We start from the raw sequence: 17,670 nt of genomic DNA, 5'->3' as shown, positions 1-17,670 counted from the left end.
CTTCTAAAAACAGAATTAAAGGTTGCTGTATCAGTTATTAATAAATGTTTCATTACACAAGTCCACTTCAGATGACCTTGAGCCCCACCGTGCACAATATAGTTTTGACTTGCATTTGATCATGCAGAAATTAAAATACACTTGAAAATATTCTGAAATTTTAATGCAGTTGTGTCTGAGGGTTGGAAGGTCACAGGAGTTTTGTTGTGTTTTTCTGTGCTTTACACATCTATCTCTTCTCACTGTACACCAATTACTGAACCTACATGGACCTCTCAGTCAAAATCCTGAAGTTTGCAGATGATACTAGCAGAGCATGTACTGATAGCTAAGGAAGTTCAACCTGCTCCAGAAGCTGATGATGCAGTTCTACACAGCCATCATAGAGTCTGTCATCACCACATCAATTATTGCATTCAGTGACAACTTGAATTTCTACCTGAAATAAGAGTCTAACTTTAGAGACAACATTGATGTTAAAGGTGTAATCAGTCATTTCACCCTACAAATGCACCATAAAATTCTTATTAATATTATATTTTATAACATTCTCTTTAAAGTCCAGCATCACATCAGATGAAGAATGAAATTACTTTGTTGTCCCTGAATGAACCAGTTTATTCTCCATAGAGTGGATATATAAGGGTATATGAGGGTAGTCAAAATGAAAGCAGACTTACTACAGAATCTATCATGCATCCAGGCCACTAGGTGTCAGTATGAGTTCTGTTTCATAACATGATGCAGAATCATTGGAGAACATTACAGTAAACACTACCTGGTGTTAAACACGAGGGGGCGATCTTCCTTCACTCACACAATATACACCACTGGAGTCCTCTCACGGGTCACTAGATAAACAAATACCAGCTTCCTCCCACTGGACCTCTGTGTATTTAGGAGATCAGACTCTCTCTATTAAAGTGTGGAGAACATTTAAGAGCCCACAGCTCCAGCTTCAACCCACACTTCAACACCAACCATGTTCTCTACATCTCTACTGCTCCTGCTGGCAGCTGCTTCCTGTCAGTTCCTCAGTAAACAACACTCAACACTATTGAGATTATGTTCATGTCCAAGATGATGAATCTAATCACTTTGTATTTCTGTGTATTTCTAATCTACAGGTGTCCACTGTTATGAACTGACCCAGCCTGCTTCTGTTGTGGTCCGTCCAGACCAGGCTCTGACCATCGACTGCAAGGTCTTGTATTCAGTTACTAGCTCTTGGACAGGTTGGAGCCGACAGCCTTCAGAAAAAACTCTGGAGTGGATTGGAGGCATCAGCAGTGGTGGGAGCATATAATACAGTGATAAACTAAAAAACAATTTCACTATCTCTAGAGACACTGGGACAAACACAATAACATTACGAGGACAGAGTCTGGACACTGGGGACACAGATGTGAATTACTGCGCGAGGGAGTCACAGTGACACACATTAATGTACATGGTGTACAAAATCCCACAGCAGAGTGTCTAGACAGTTCATACATTGCTTCATATTGTTTGTTCATCATTTTATTCATTCATTAATTATTAAATGTGAATAACTCATAACCAATAACACTGTTGAAGGTCCAGAAATCTTAGTATGTTTTGTTTTGTAAATAATATATAGCAGAACACTCTCATAAACAAATGCCAATTGCGCTCATTAGGTTGCAGACTGGGGTTCCATATCCAACACAGACAACCATACAGCACTACACCAACTGAAGTCCTTGGACAAGATTCCTAACCTTACATTCACTAATTCCTGTAATATGATGGTAACAGGAGGTCACTCTGGGTAGGAGTATTTGCCAATGCTGTAAATGTAAGTGTAGGTAGTATCTCTCATGACTGGGGTGTTCAGGAGCGTTGATTAGGAAATGTAATTATATCTCAGTTCTATTGCTGTTGTTGTATTTATTTATTTATTTATATTTTTAATTTATTTTTTTAAAGTATATTTTATTGTCCATATATGCATATGTTACTAACTGTGTGTCACATATGAAGTGTTTATGAATGTCTTAAACACCATACTGTCCAAAGGTAAAGGACAGGAAACCCCTCTCTCGTTCTCTCTCAGACCCAAAGCATGAGAACATGTAAACAAACGCCATATGTTTCGCCATATTTGGAAGGGAAAAATAACCATAAATAAAGGAAACAGAAAAGAGCTGAAGGGGAGAGACGAATGGAATTGACCTGATATTCTCCCAGCCCCTATGGCTGGTAAGATGCTGTCCCTTTGTGAAATAAAAATTTATTTTAACCTCTAGACGGTGTTTGGCAGAGAATATTCTTCATCATCCACACCACACCACCCCAGAAGAAATACACAACAAAAGTATTCACTGTATGTGCAATGGGCGGCACGGTGGCGCAGCAGGTAGTGTCGCAGTCACACAGCTCCAGGAACCTGGAGGTTGTGGGTTCGATTCCTGCTCCGGGTGACTGTCTGTGAGGCGTTGGTGTGTTCTCCCCGTGTCCGCGTGGGTTTCCTCCGGGTGCTCCGGTTTCCTCCCACAGTCCAAGAACACACGTTTGTAGGTGGATTGTTGACTCCAAAGTGTCCGTAGGTGTGAGTGAACGTGTGTGTGTGTGTGTGTGTGTGTCTGCGTTGCCCTGTGAAGGACTGGCGCCCCCTCCAGGGTGTATTCCCCGCCTTGCGCCCAATGATTCCAGGTAGGCTCTGGACCCACCGCAAACCTGAATTGGATAAGCGGTTACAGATAATGAATGAATGTATGTGCAATGCTTTGAGTCCATCTTCTTTTATTCTATTTATTTCATTGTGTCCTAATGCACTGTTGAATATTTATTTTCATGCATTTACGGACTGAGTTACAGACACCTACAATTGTAGTCAGTGATATAGTATTACAAATGCTGAGAATTTATTCCATTCACATCCTACTGAGATTTTCCCTCAGTCACAGCAGGGGCCTTTAATATTTCGTAAAGATTTGAGAATGTTGAAATAAAATTTCCAGTAGGGGGCGCCATTCACTAAAAAGTCCAATTTTCTCTTAATGCAACTGCAGCTGTTTTTCATAACACTGCCTCGTCATGCAAATGTTGTCACATCTCTTCTGCATAAACAGAGTAAACTGAGCAGATCTCCAGGTTTCTGCTGACTTTGACCAGCTCTGTGTCCATCAACATAATGATCATCACCTACTTTCTGCTGCTGCTCGCTGCAGGACGTGAGTCAGATGTTTCTCTCTCTGTGAAGATCCATATGAATGCATTTGAACAATGAAATAAAAATGTAATCTGCTGCTCCTCTGTGCCTCTGTTTAGGTGTCCACCCTCAGGTTGTTCTCACACAGTCTGAACAGTCAGTAACAGTGTCTCCAGGTGGATCCCACACACTGACCTGTGCATGCAGTGGGTTCAATTTGGGAAGCTACAGGATGGACTGGATCCATCAGGCTCCTGGGAAAGGTATGGAATGGATCATGCACTATTATTCTGACTCTTATAAAAGCTCAGCCCAGTCAGTTCAGGGCAGGTTTACTGCGTCCAAGGACAGCTCCAATTTCTACCTGCACATGACTCAACTGAAGGCTGAAGACACTGCAGTGTATTACTGCGCTAGAGAAGCACAGTGGTGGAACTCATACAGACAGCTGTACACAAACCCTGCAAGTGAAGAACACAGCAGACATGGTCAGAAATAAGAGTCTGAGTAAAATTTTCGAGACAATCATTTTATCCTACAAAGTGCACCATAAAATTCTTATGAATTTTATATTTTATAATTCTCTATGAAGTCTAGCATCACATCAGATGAAGAATGAAATTACTTTGTTGTCTCTGAATTAACCAGTTTATTCTCCATAGAGTGGATATATAAGGGTATATGAGGGTGGTCAAATTGAAAGCAGAATTACTACAGAATCTATCATGCATCCAGGCCACTAGGTGTCAGTATGCGTTCTGTTTCATAACATGATGCAGGATCATTGGAGAACATTACAGTAAACACGACCTGTTATTGAACACTAGAGGCAATCTTCCTTCACTCACACAATATACACCATGGTGATGATGAACACTATTCAGACACTTTAAATAAGCATGGCACAATCATTTCACTGCACCTTCTGTAAAGTTGTATTTCATTCATCCTTCAGTACATAATGCATCATCTACACAATGTTACTTCATTTCCATGTTTTATATTTCAATATGTATATATGGTTACAACTTCCACATCACAATGGTATATCACAACTGCACTTTATGTACATAATCACAACTGCACTTTATGTAAATGATGTAAATAATGTAATATATTGCACTTCTGGTTAGATGCTAACTACATTTCATTGGCCCTGTACTTGTACTCTGCACAATGACAATAAAGTTGAATCTAATCTAATTTAATGGAGTCCTCTTACAGGTAACTAGATAAACTGACCCAGTCTAGTTCTGTGGTGGTCAGTCCATACCAGGCTCTGACCATCAACTGCAAGGTCTCGTATTCTGTTACTAGTGAGAATACAGGTTGGATCCAACAGCCTTCAGGAAATGCTCTGGAGTGGATCGGATATATCAGCAGCGTTGGGACACTAATTTACAATGATAAACTAAAAAAACAAGTTCACCGTCTCTAGAGCCACTTGGACAAACACAGTAACATTACATGGACAGAGTCTGGACACTGGGGACACCGTTGTGTATTACTGCGCCAGAGAGAGAGGCTCACAATGACACAAACTAACACACCCAGCTTACAAAAACCCACAGTCAAGTCTCTAGAGTCAGGTTCCTCACTGTTTCGTACTTTTCCATTTCAGCCAGACGTTAAAGAACATTGATCATGGGAAAAGTGCTGCTAAAACAACAGACCCTGAAGACTGAGACTGTAGTGTTGATCATTTTATAAGATTCAGGACACAGTTCTGCCAACATCAAAGAGAGACGACCTGATAGACATCTACAGCCAGCTTCACTAAGGGATACAACTGATAACATTCCTTAATATCATAAAGAGGACACTTATTAAAATGAAAGTTACACTTTCCATTTTGTCAGCCGACTTCTTTAATTTTGGGAAAAGAGTATTATTTCTTCCAACATATTCCATATTAATTATCAACTCTTTATTGACAGCCCATATGTCAAATAGCAAACTTCCAGTTTGAAGTCACGTCTCAGGTTGATGATTTTCCTGATTCTGAAACAGGATTAACTTGTAAAGTAATATATATATATAGGAAATTTCTTCCCCCCAGAAAATATGATCCTGTGTGATTCATTTGTACATTTTTAGACATAGTGCTCACGTTATTCAGGCTAGGTTAATAAATCTCCACAAGGTGGTGCTATTCACTTGTGTAGAAACTGCTCCACAAGGGGGTGCTGTTCAGTGCTTCTCATCAAAGATACTGTGTGGCCCATTTAATGCAGTGGTATAAACATAAGGAAACACTCCAGTATTCCAAACCTGGCTGACTACTGTAGAACAGCTGGTGTATTCCACTGAGACTGGACCCCAGTGAATCTGCACAGCAGCTGTAAAACACTGAGATGTGAATATCAAGCCTTAACACTAGGGGGGTAATTATCCTTCACTTACTGCAGGACAATGCAACAGATTCTATTGGACAGATGTGTGTTTATGTAAATCCACATCTCTATTCTGTGCTGCAGATAAAAACAGTTGGCTCTGGGTTAATGCTGACATCACTTCATCCCTCAGAAGTGAATCTGTCCATTTTCAGCCATTAAAGATGATCTTCGTGGGTCTAAGCTTTGCTCAGTGCTGTGTTGTTGTACTGATGATAACACAAGGTGAGTTTTACTCAGAATATGGTTCAAAATTGTCTGGATTGTTCTTAACTGTTTCTTGCTTGATTTTCCTCAGATGTTGTAAGTGCTGAGGTCCTTCTCGACTAGTCTTCTGCTGAGGTGAAGAAACCTGGGGAGAGTGTGAAGATCTCCTGTAAAATACATGGTTATACCATGACCAGCTATAACATGCACAGGATATGCAGCAGGGACCATCAGGTACATCTGGTTGGCACTAATTACCCCTTGGTATTCTGGGACATTGAGTCTCCCAGAGTAGCGGTGCCTCCCTTTCATCGCCCCTTGTCACCCATGGGGTCCAGCCGGGCTTGGGCATGGGTCCACTCTCAGCCTCCATAGACCGGTAAGGTTTATGCGGGGGTACTGGAGAAGAGAGTCCGACTGATAGTTGAACCTCGGATCCAGGAGGAACAATGCGGATTCCGCCCCGGTTGTGGAACACAGGACCAGCTCTTTACCCTCGCTAGGATCCTGGAGGGTGCATGGGATTTTGCTCAACCAGTCTTCAACCATGTCCCTCGGGGTATTCTGTGGGGGGTGCTCAGGGAGTATGGGGTACTGGGCTCTTTGCTACGAGCCATCCTGTCCCTGTATAAACAGAGCAGGAGTCTGGTTCGTATGGCTGGCAGTAAGACCGACTGGTTTCTAGTCGGAGTTGGACTCCGTCAGGGCTGCCCGTTGTCACCGCTTCTGTTCATAATTTTTATGGACAGAATTTCTTGGCGTAACCAAGTGGCGGAGGGTGTCCGGTTTGGTGGTCTCAGGATTCCATGTCTGGTTTTTGCGAATGATGTGGTCTTGTTGCAGTTGTTCCAAGCATGTCCAACAGGGAGGAGGCCCCGGGGCAGACCAAGAACACGCTGGAGAGACTGCATGTCTCGACTGGCCTGAGAACGCCTCGGTATACCCCAGGAGGAGCTGCAGGCGGTGGAAGGGGAGAGGGAGGTCTGGGTTTCTTTGCGCCGACTGCTTCCCCCGCGACCCGGATCTGGATAAGCGGTGGATAATGGATGGATAGATGGATTACACAGAAGTCTGAACATCCCCAAATAATTACGTGCAAACAATACTGAATATTTAAAGCTTCTGTCTTTGAGGGAGAGAAGAAAATCAAGCCCCACTCTCGCCTCAGATCCAAACAAATCCACAACTGTGTGTAATCCTCTCAAGACAATGTTCACACTTTTAATCCAATACACATGTTTTTTTTGTAAAATTCAGAAGCTACTTCCTCACCATTTGCTAGCTCTCTGGTCTGTTTGTGCGCTGGAAAATAGTTTGTTTTTATACGGAGCTCCGAATCCATTAATGGCAACAAACTAAGTGTCTCTGTCCAAAAAGGCTCAGAAGTTTTAATTTATATTGCCCACTCCACTGTGGCCAAGACACAGCATCTGGAGGCATTTGGAAGGTGGTAAAATATGACAAAACTACAGTTGGCTACTTACTCAAACATACTGTTCGACCTTAAAGATGTTTCTGAATAAAAACACACAGTAGGCAAATTTTGTTCTGCTGTGACAAGAGTAGCTCTCCAGAATTGTCTACATTTTCTCTCACTCTGAGGACAGAGTCAACACTGTGGCTCTGAAAGGATGTGGAGCTGTCAGGAAGCTCTAACTGAGGACAGGAAATAGACACACAAGATGATCATGTCCAAAACAAAAAAGAACCTGCTGGTGTTCTCAAAAACATCAATTGTCTGAATCCAAAAATTGTACTGCATTCACTGAATGAACCAGTTTATACTCCATAGTGTGGGTCCCGCACACGGGGGTGGGCATGTTTATATTAAGTGTAGTGCAGAGTCTGATATATTCAGGTCACTAGGTGTCAGTATAACGTCTGTGTCATACGGTGAAGGAGAATCACTGGAGGAAATGGCTGCTCCTTTAAAGAATGGTGTCAGAGCAGTGGTTGAGGATGTGGAGAAGTGGGCGGGGCTATTTGGAGGGAAAGTTCAGAGTGAGAGACCTATGCAAAAGTCAGAGTCCTTTACAGGCTTTTTATTCCCAGTCTCCACTCAGTCTTTATGCTGGATCAACACCACTCAGTGACCTGGAGAATGGACGTGAAGATCTTCTGGAGCTTTCTGTTCATGTCCCTCACTACAAGTAAGATCCTGCTGCTTCTCTACTGGATGTTATTGTTGTCAGCTCCAAGAACAGGTCATTTAAGGTGGACAGGACAAAAAGTCAATACAAGGACATTGTGTATCATTTGTATTGACACGTCATTAAATTTTGATGCGGTCTAAACAACAACTGACATGTTCTAGTTCTGTAAAGTAACTGGAGGGTGAGAAACACAGGGACGTTCTGTTGCTTTATTAATTGATGTGTTGTTTCTTTTAGAGTGTTGGGGTCAAACGCTGATCCAGTCTGAAGCAGTGGTCATTTCTCCTGGAGGGTCTCATAAACTGACCTGTACAGCATCTGAACTGGACTTTGATGGCTACAGGATGCACTGGATTAGACAGGCTCCTGGAAAAGGCTTAGAATGGGTTGCAGCTATTAACAGTGACAGCAGTAGCAAGTACTACTCTCAATCTGTCCAAGGACGATTCACCATCTCCAGAGACAACAGTAAAAACCAGCTATATATGGAGATTATGAGTGTGAAGGACACTGACACGGCGGTGTATTACTGTGCTCGAGACCCACACTGACACAAGAGCTTACAGCGCTGTACAAGAACCCTTGCAGTGTGGAGGATGAAGGAGACATAGTTCCTTACATTTCTGTGTCTCTAGGCACTGCAAGTTTATTTATAGGAAGCATTTAAAAAAAACTATTTATATTTATTTTAATGTCAATTTTTAAAGTGTATCATCAGAGCAGAGCAGGCTACAGTAGAGTTTACTAACACAATGTCAATTTTTAATATTTAATACAAAAAAAAAATTCAGTACCCATGTGATCATTTATTGTGCCCAGCCTAAGGCACACCTGTGCAGTTCAGTGTATATAAAGAAATATAATAAGTGTAAGGGCAGTGAGCGTTTGGCGAGTGGTCACTTTTGTGCATGACCCCATCACACTGTCCCTACAGCACAGAGACAGGCTCTGGATTTACACACATCTGAGTAATAACTGGTAAAAATTTTGAAGAAAAAAAAAGGTGGATTATATGAATCAAAGTGAAAAAACTAACATTAAAAAAACAGAAGAACCTCTCCAGAGAATGGGGACTGAACAAAAGAGAATTAAGGAATTATTCTTATATTTGCTTCATCTCTCAGATCAGAGCGGCTCCCTCTTGTTTGTGCGAACTCTTCTTTGCATTCTTTTTTCCTCTTATTTTTGAGTTGAGCTAAACTCATTTTTCCCTTCATTTCTGCAGTCTCATTAAACCACCAGTCAAACGTCAACCAAGGAATGACAGAGGTGTACTGTTTGCCACAGCCTTAAAATCAGGGACCAGCAGGTACATCTGGTTGGCAATAATTACCCCTTGGTATTCTGGGACATTGAGTCTCCCAGAGTATCGGTGCCTCCCTTCCGTCACCCCCTGCTGGCAGCCGGAGGCACAAGCTGACCCTTACATTCCCAGAAGTATTGTCTAGTCAGATCTAGTCAAGTCTAGAACTTTACAGTTTTTCTGTAAAATCATTACAAATGTGTTCTGTTATCTAGAACACCCCTCATTAACAACATCTTACATCTAGCCTTTCAGCCTTTTAACTTAATATCACCACTGTCTGAGCAAAACTTGAGCTTCCCTTGAAATTATGTGAGTGTCACAGTGACCAGGTCAATAGGTTTGTTCTAAAAGTGCTTGGAATGACACATTTCTCCTATGACTCACATTAAAGGCTGTTCATGTTTTTTCTCATGAAAAGTAGCCATTATGGAGAGAGGAGGTTATTGTCTCACAGCAGCGATATGCACATCACCCCTTACTCTCCCCATAAGAGCAGCGTGTCTCTCTGCAGCAGCGTCCATCCTCTAAACACAGCAGAAACATGTTGTGTTCAGTTTCTCTGCTGCTGCTGACCGCTGCCTCGTGTGAGTCTTTCAGCTCAAGCCTCACTTCACTTCGTCTAATTCACTGCTTCAAACGTACTCAGATCTTTCATCTTCTGCTCCTTCCACAGGTCATCACGGAACAGATTGGATCCGACAACCTGCAGGAAAAGCTTTAGAATGGATCAACCACATTAATTATGCTGGAGGCATAGCTGCTAAGGATTCACTGAAAAACAAGTTCTCCGTCTCTCGAGACATGTCCAGCAACACAGTATCTCTCCAAGGAAAGAATCTGGAGCCTGGAGACACAGCTGTGTATTACTGCACTCGATACACACACTGATACAGAAAGACCACAGTGCTGTACAATAACTACTCACCTACACTCCACACCATGATGAAGTGTGAACAATGGACTGGAAGTGACCTGTGGACATTAATACATGTTTACACCACACACACACACACCCTGGCTTGTGAAATTTATGGTGGTAACAATTTGGATGGTTATTTTGTTATTTTACCCAGAGAACCACTGGTGTCCATTACTTCTAAAAACAGAATTAAAGGTTGCTGTATCAGTTATTAATAAATGTTTCATTACACAAGTCCTCTTCAGATGACCTTGAGCCGTGCACAATATAGTTTTGACTTGCATTTGATCATGCAGAAATTAAAATACTCTTGAAAATATTCTGAAATTTTAATGCAGTTGTGTCTGAGGGTTGGAAGGTCACAGTTTTGTTGTGTTTTTCTTTGCTTTACACATCTATCTCTTCTCACTGTACACCAATTACTGAACCTACATGGACCTCTCAGTCAAAATCCTGAAGTTTGCAGATGATACTAGCAGAGCATGTACTGATAGCTAAGGAAGTTCAACCTGCCCCAGAAGCTGATGATGCAGTTCTACACAGCCATCATAGAGTCTGTCATCACCACATCCATTATTGCATTCAGTGACAACTTGAATTTCTACCTGAAATAAGAGTCTAACTTTAGAGACAACATTGATGTTAAAGGTGCACTCAGCCATTTCATCCTACAAAGTGCACCATAAAATTCTTTATATTCTTAATAATACATTTTATAAAATTCTCTTTAAAGTCCAGTATCACATCAGTTGAAGAATGAAATGACTTTGTTGTCCCTGAATGAACCAGTTTATTCTCCATAGAGTGGATATATAAGGGTATATAAGGGTAGTCAAATTGAAAGCAGACTTACTACAAAATATATCATGCATCCAGGCCACTAGGTGTCAGTATGCGTTCTGTTTCATAACACGATGCAGGATCATTGGAGAACATTACAGTAAACACCACCTTTTATTGAACACTAGAGGCGATCTTCCTTCACTCACACAATATACACCATGGTGATGATGAACACTATTCAGACACTTTAAATAAGCATTGCACAATCATTTCACTGCACCTTCTGTAAAGTTGTATTTCATTCATCCTTCAGTACATAATGCATAATCTACACAATGTTAATTCATTTCCATGTTTTATATTTCAATATGTATATATGGTTACAACTTCCATAATCACAATGTTATATCACAACTGCACTTTATGTAAATAATAACAACTGCACTTTATGTAAATTATGTAAATAATGTAATATATTGCACTTCTGGTTAGATGCTAACTACATTTCATTGGTCCTGTACTTGTACTCTGCACAATGACAATAAAGTTGAATCTAATCTAATTTAATGGAGTCCTCTCACAGGTAACTAGATAAACTGACCCAGTCTACTTCTGTGGTGGTCAGTCCATACCAGGCTCTGACCATCAACTGCAAGGTCTCGTATTCTGTTACTAGTGAGAATACAGGTTGGATCCAACAGCCTTCAGGAAATGCTCTGGAGTGAACCGGATATATCAGCAGCGTTGGGACCCTAATTTACAATGATAAACTAAAATACAAGTTCACTATCTCTAGAGCCACTTGAACAAACACAGTAACATTACATGGACAGAGTCTGGACACTGGGGACACAGTTGTATATTACTGTGTCAGAGAGAGAGGCTCACAGTGACACAAATTAACACACCCGGCTTACAAAAACCCACAGTCAAGTCTCTAGAGTCAGGTTCCTCACTGTTTTGTACTTTTCCATTTCACCGAGATGTTAAAGAACGTGGATCATGGGCAAAGTGCTGCTAAAACAACAGACCCTGAAGACTGAGACTGTAGTGTTGATCATTTTATAAGATTCAGGACACAGTTCTGCCAACATTAAAGAGAGACGACCTGATAGACATCTACAGCCAGCTTCATAAAAGGATACGACTGATAACATTCCTTAATATCATAAAGAGGACACTTATTAAAATGAAAGTTACACTTTCCATTTTGTCAGCTGACTTCTTTAATTTTGGGAAAAGAGTATTATTTCTTCCAACATATTCCATATTAATTATCAACTCTTTATTGACAGCCCATATGTCAAATAGCAACAGTCCAGTTTGAAGTCACATCTCAGGTTGATGATTTTCCTGATTCTGAAACAGGATTAACTTGTAAAGTAAAATATATATAGAAAATTATTTCCCCCCCAAAAAATATGATCCTGTGTGATTCATTTGTACATTTTTAGACATGGCGCTCACGTTATTCAGGCTAGGTTAATACATCTCCACAAGGTAGTGCTATTCACTTGTGTAGAAACTGCTCCACAAGGGGGTGCTGTTCAGTGCTTCTCATCAAAGATAGTGTGTGGCCCATTTAATGCAGTGGTATAAACATAAGGAAACACTCCAGTATTCCAAACCTGGCTGACTACTGTAGAACAGCTGGTGTATTCCACTGAGACTGGACCCCAGTGAATCTGCACAGCAGCTGTAAAACACTGAGATGTGAATATCAAGCCTTAACACTAGGGGGCAATTATCCTTCACTTACTGCAGGACTATGCAACAGATTCTATTGGACAGTTGTGTGTTTATGTAAATCCACATCTGTATTCTGTGCTGGAGATAAAAACAGTTAGCTATTGGTTAATGCTGATATCACTTCATCCCTCAGAAGTGGATCTGTCCATTTTCAGCAATTAAACATGATCTTCATGGGTCTAAGCTTCGCTCAGTGCTTTGTTGTTGTACTGATGCTAACACAAGGTACGTTTGAAAATCTTCTGGATTGTTCTTAACTGTTTCTTGCTTGATTTTCCTCAGATGTTGTAAGTGCTGAGATCCTTCTCGACCAGTCTTCTGCTGAGGTGAAAAAACCTGGGGAGAGTGTGAACATCTCCTGTAAAATAAGTGGTTATAGCATGACCAGCTATGACATGCACAGGATAAGGCAGAGACCAGGGAAAGCTCTGGAATGGATGGGATGGATGAACACTGGTACCAATGCTGCAACACATGCAGACTCCATTAAGGACCACTTTGTAATGACTGAAGACGTTTCCATGAGTACACAGTTCTTACAGGTCAAGAGTCTGAGGGTGGAGGACAGTGCTGTTTATTACTGCGCTCGAGACCACAGTGATGGAGATGATGGAGCAGCTGAACCAAAACCACACTCTGAACAAACTGAAGCAGTTCCTGTTCTTGTCCATACACAGGAAACCCTGTGTATGTCAGTTAACACTCCAACATCAACTTTACTCAGTAGGAATCTTAGAATTTTATTCCACAACCAGTTAAAGTACAGTGACATTACACAATAATTCTGTGATTTTATACACTTCATTGAAATTCCAAGATTTTAGCATACACATATGCAGCAGTGGATCTGTGTTCCTTTCATGATGGAGCTCTGTCAAGTGCCTCTGGGAAAAATGAAGTGGTGATGGTCATCCAGAGCTAATAATCCAACAACAGAACCCAGACTCACTCATGCTTCTGTCCAAATTTAATCAGAGCCCCACACCCATGTTCTAACATCTAATATAAGGACTCCCCACAGGAACAGAAGCGTTTACTACAGGTCAGTCACTGTTGATGCCCTGTGAAGGACTGGCGACCCTTCCAGGGAGTATTCCTGCCTTGCGCCCAATGATTCCAGGTAGGCTCTGGACCCACCGCGACCTTAAACTGGATAAGCAGTTACAGATAATGAATGAATGAATGAAAATCATTATCGATGCTGTACCCATCAGGAAAAAAAAATGTTGGCCAAGCTCAAGTTTAAAATTGTGTGGACGTGCTGTATTTGTGATTCCTCTGAATGTCCATCCTGACCACTAGAGGGCAGCTGAGTACGACAGCTCTGACCTCACTAACTCCATGTGACTGAGTGACATTGTGGAAATGGAAATGACAATGATGAGGTCATTCTTACACTCTCTTTCTGTCCTTTATACAAAGTGACCTCACCGTCCTTTCTGTATGAAAACCAGCTTCTCCTGTCCACTGCACTGAAGACTGAGACAGCGTCTTCAACACAGCACCATGTTCTTCACATTTCTGCTGATGCTGACCACAGCAATGACCTGTGAGTGTCTTTATGGACTGGAATACAGAAAAATCCCATCACACACCACAGCATTTATCACTGTGTCCAGCTGGAACTGAGCAGTTTGTTGACGCTGGAGATGAACAAGGCTATTAACCTTTGTCTTTCTTTTGCTGCAGGTGTGAAATGTGATGTTGATCTAGGGCAGCCCGGGTCAGTGGTCATAAAACCAGGAGAACCCTCAGCTGTAAAGTGTCTGGATATTCAGTTACCGATGATAACTACGCGACTGGTTGGATTCGACAGCCTGCAGGAAAACCTCTGGAGTGGATTAACCACATCTGGGGTGGTGGGAGCACAAGACTCTCTGAAAAGCAGGTTCAGTATTTCTAAAGATGCATCCAGCAGCACAGTGACTTTACAGGGACAGAGGATGGAGCTTCAGGACACAGCTGTGTATTACTGTGTGCGCGTTAGACCCACAAACATTCATAACATCAGAGAGTCTGTACAAGAACAAAAACAGATGTTGTGGACATTACTGGGTATTTTCCAGTCAATAACGGTGAGAAAAGCACAAGATATTCAACAGAAAAAGAGCAGAAACCAAACATTTTCACAGAATATTACACAGAAGTCTTAACATCCCCAAATAATTACCTGCGAACAATACTGAATATTTAAAGCTTCTGTCTTTGAGGAAGAGAAGAAAATCAAGCCCCACTCTCGCCTCAGATCCAAACAAATCCACAACTGTATGTAATCCTCTCAAGACCATGTTCACACTTTTAATCCAGTACACCTTTATTTGTAAAATTCAGAAGATACTTCCTCACCATTTGCTAGCTCTCTGGTCTGTTTGTGCACTGGAAAATAGTTAGTTTTTATATGGAGCCCCGAATCCATTAATGTCAACAAACTAAGTGTCTCTGACCAAAAAGGCTCAGAAGTTTATATCCTCCATTGCCCACTCCACTGTGGCCAAGACACAGCATCTGGAGGCATTTGGAAGGTGGCAAACTATGACAAAGATACAGTTGGCTACTTACTCAAACATACTGTTCCACCTTAAAGGAGTTTCTGAATAAAAACACACAGTAGGCACAATTTGTTCTGCTGTGACAACAGTAGCTCTCCAGAATTGTCTACATTTTCTTTCACTATGAGGACAGAGTCAACACTGTGGGTCTGAAAGGATGTGGAGCTGTCAGGAAGCTCTAACCAAGGACAGGAAATAGACACACAAGATGATCATTTCCAAATTGAACAAAGAACCTGCTGGTGTTCTCAGAAATATCAGTTGTCTGAATCCAAGAATTGTAGTGCATTCACTGAATGAACCAATTTATACTCCATAGAGTGGGTCCATCACATGGGGGTGGGCATGTTTATATTAAGTGTAGTGCAGAGTCTGATATATTCAGGTCACTAGGTGTCAGTATAACGTCTGTGTCGTACGGTGAAGGAGAATCACTGGAGGAAACGTCTGCTCCTTTAAAGAATGGTGTCAGAGCAGTGGTAGAGGATGTGGAGAAGTGGGCGGGGCTGTTTGGAGGGGGTTTTCAGAGTGAGAGACCTATGCAAAGTCAGAGTCCTTTACAGGCTTTTTATTCCCAGACTCCACTCAGTCTTTATGCTGGATCAACACCACTCAGTGACCTGGAGAATGGATGTGAAGACCTTCTGGAGCTTTCTGTTCATGTCCCTCGCTACAAGTAAGATCCTGCTGCTTCTCTACTGGATGTTATTGTTGTCAGCTCCAAGAACATTGTCATTTAAGGTGGACAGGACAAAAAGTCAATACTAGGACATTGTGTATCATTTGTATCGACATGTCATGAAGTTTTGGTGCGGTCTAAACAACAACTGACAGGTTCTAGTTCTGTAAAGTAACTGGACGGTGAGAAACACAGGGACGTTCTGTTGCTTTATTAATTGATGTGTTGTTTCTTTTAGAGTGTTGGGGTCAAACGCTGATCCAGTCTGAAGCAGCGGTCATTTCTCCTGGAGGGTCTCATAAACTGACCTGTACAGCATCTGGACTAGACTTTGATGGCTACTGGATGCACTGGATTAGACAGGCTCCTGGAAAAGGCTTAGAATGGGTTGCAGCTATTGCGGGTGACAGCAGTAGCAAGTACTACTCTCAATCTGTCCAAGGAAGATTCACCATCTCCAGAGACAACAGTAAAGACCAGCTATATTTGGAGATGACGAGTGTGAAGGACACTGACACGGCGGTGTATTACTGTGCTCGAGACCCACACTGACACAAGAGCTTACAGCGCTGTACAAGAACCCCTGCAGTGTGGAGGATGAAGGAGATGTAGTTCCTTACATTTCTGTGTCTCTAGGCAATGCAAGTTAATTTATAGGAGTCAGTTTAAAATGGTTTACCGAATCAAAATGAACTGTAAAAAACAATTTCTATTTATTTCAATGTTAATTTTTAAAGTGTATCATCAGAGCAGAGCAGGCTACAGTAGAGTTTACTAACACAATGTCAATTTTTAATATTTAATACAAAAAAAATTCAGTACCCATGTGATCATTTATTGTGGCCAGCCTAAGGCACACCTGTGCAGTTCAGTGTATATAAAGAAATGTAATAAGTGTAAGGGCAGTGAGCGTTTGGCGAGTGGTGACTTTTGTGCAGGACCCCATCACACTGTCCCTACAGCACAGAGACAGGCTCTGGATTTAAACACATCTGAGTAATAACTGGTAAAAATTTTGAAGAAAAAATAAGGTGGATTATATGAATCAAAGTGAAAAAACTAACATTAAAAAAACAGAAGAACCTCTCCAGAGAATGGGGACTGAACAAAAGAGAATTCAGGAATTATTCTTATATTTGCTTCATCTCTCAGATCAGAGCGGCTCCCTCTTGTTTGTGCTAACTCTTCTTTGCATTCTTTTTTCCTCTTCTTTTTGAGTTGTGCTAAACCCATTTTTCCCCTTCATTTCTGCAGTCTCATTAAACCACCAGTCAAACATCAACAAAGGTATGACAGAGGTGTACTGTTTGCCACAGCCTTAAAAGCAGGGACCAGCAGGTACATCTGGTTGTCACTAATTACCCCTTGGTATTCTGGGACATTGAGTCTCCCAGAGTATCGGTGCCTCCCTTGCGTCACCCACTGCTGGCAGCCAGTGGCACAAGCTGACCCTTACATTCCCAGAAGTATTGTCTAGTCAGATCTAGTCAAGTCTAGAACTTTACAGTTTTTCTGTAAAATCATTACAAATGTGTTCTGTTATCTAGAACACCCCTCATTAACAACACCTTACATCTAGCCATTCAGCCTTTTAACTTAATATCACCACTGTCTGAGCAAAACTTGAGCTTCCCTTGAAATTATGTGAGTGTCACAGTGACCAGGTCAATAGGTTTGTTCTAAAAGTGCTTGGAAGTAGTGATAGGAATTTTGGCTCTTTTGGCTCTTAAATTGCTCTTTGTTTTACCACTTATTTC

Source organism: Hoplias malabaricus, chromosome 13 (genome assembly GCF_029633855.1).
Source record: "Hoplias malabaricus isolate fHopMal1 chromosome 13, fHopMal1.hap1, whole genome shotgun sequence".
NCBI classification, from domain to species: domain Eukaryota; kingdom Metazoa; phylum Chordata; class Actinopteri; order Characiformes; family Erythrinidae; genus Hoplias; species Hoplias malabaricus.
Note: the sequence above shows the minus strand (reverse complement) of the source record.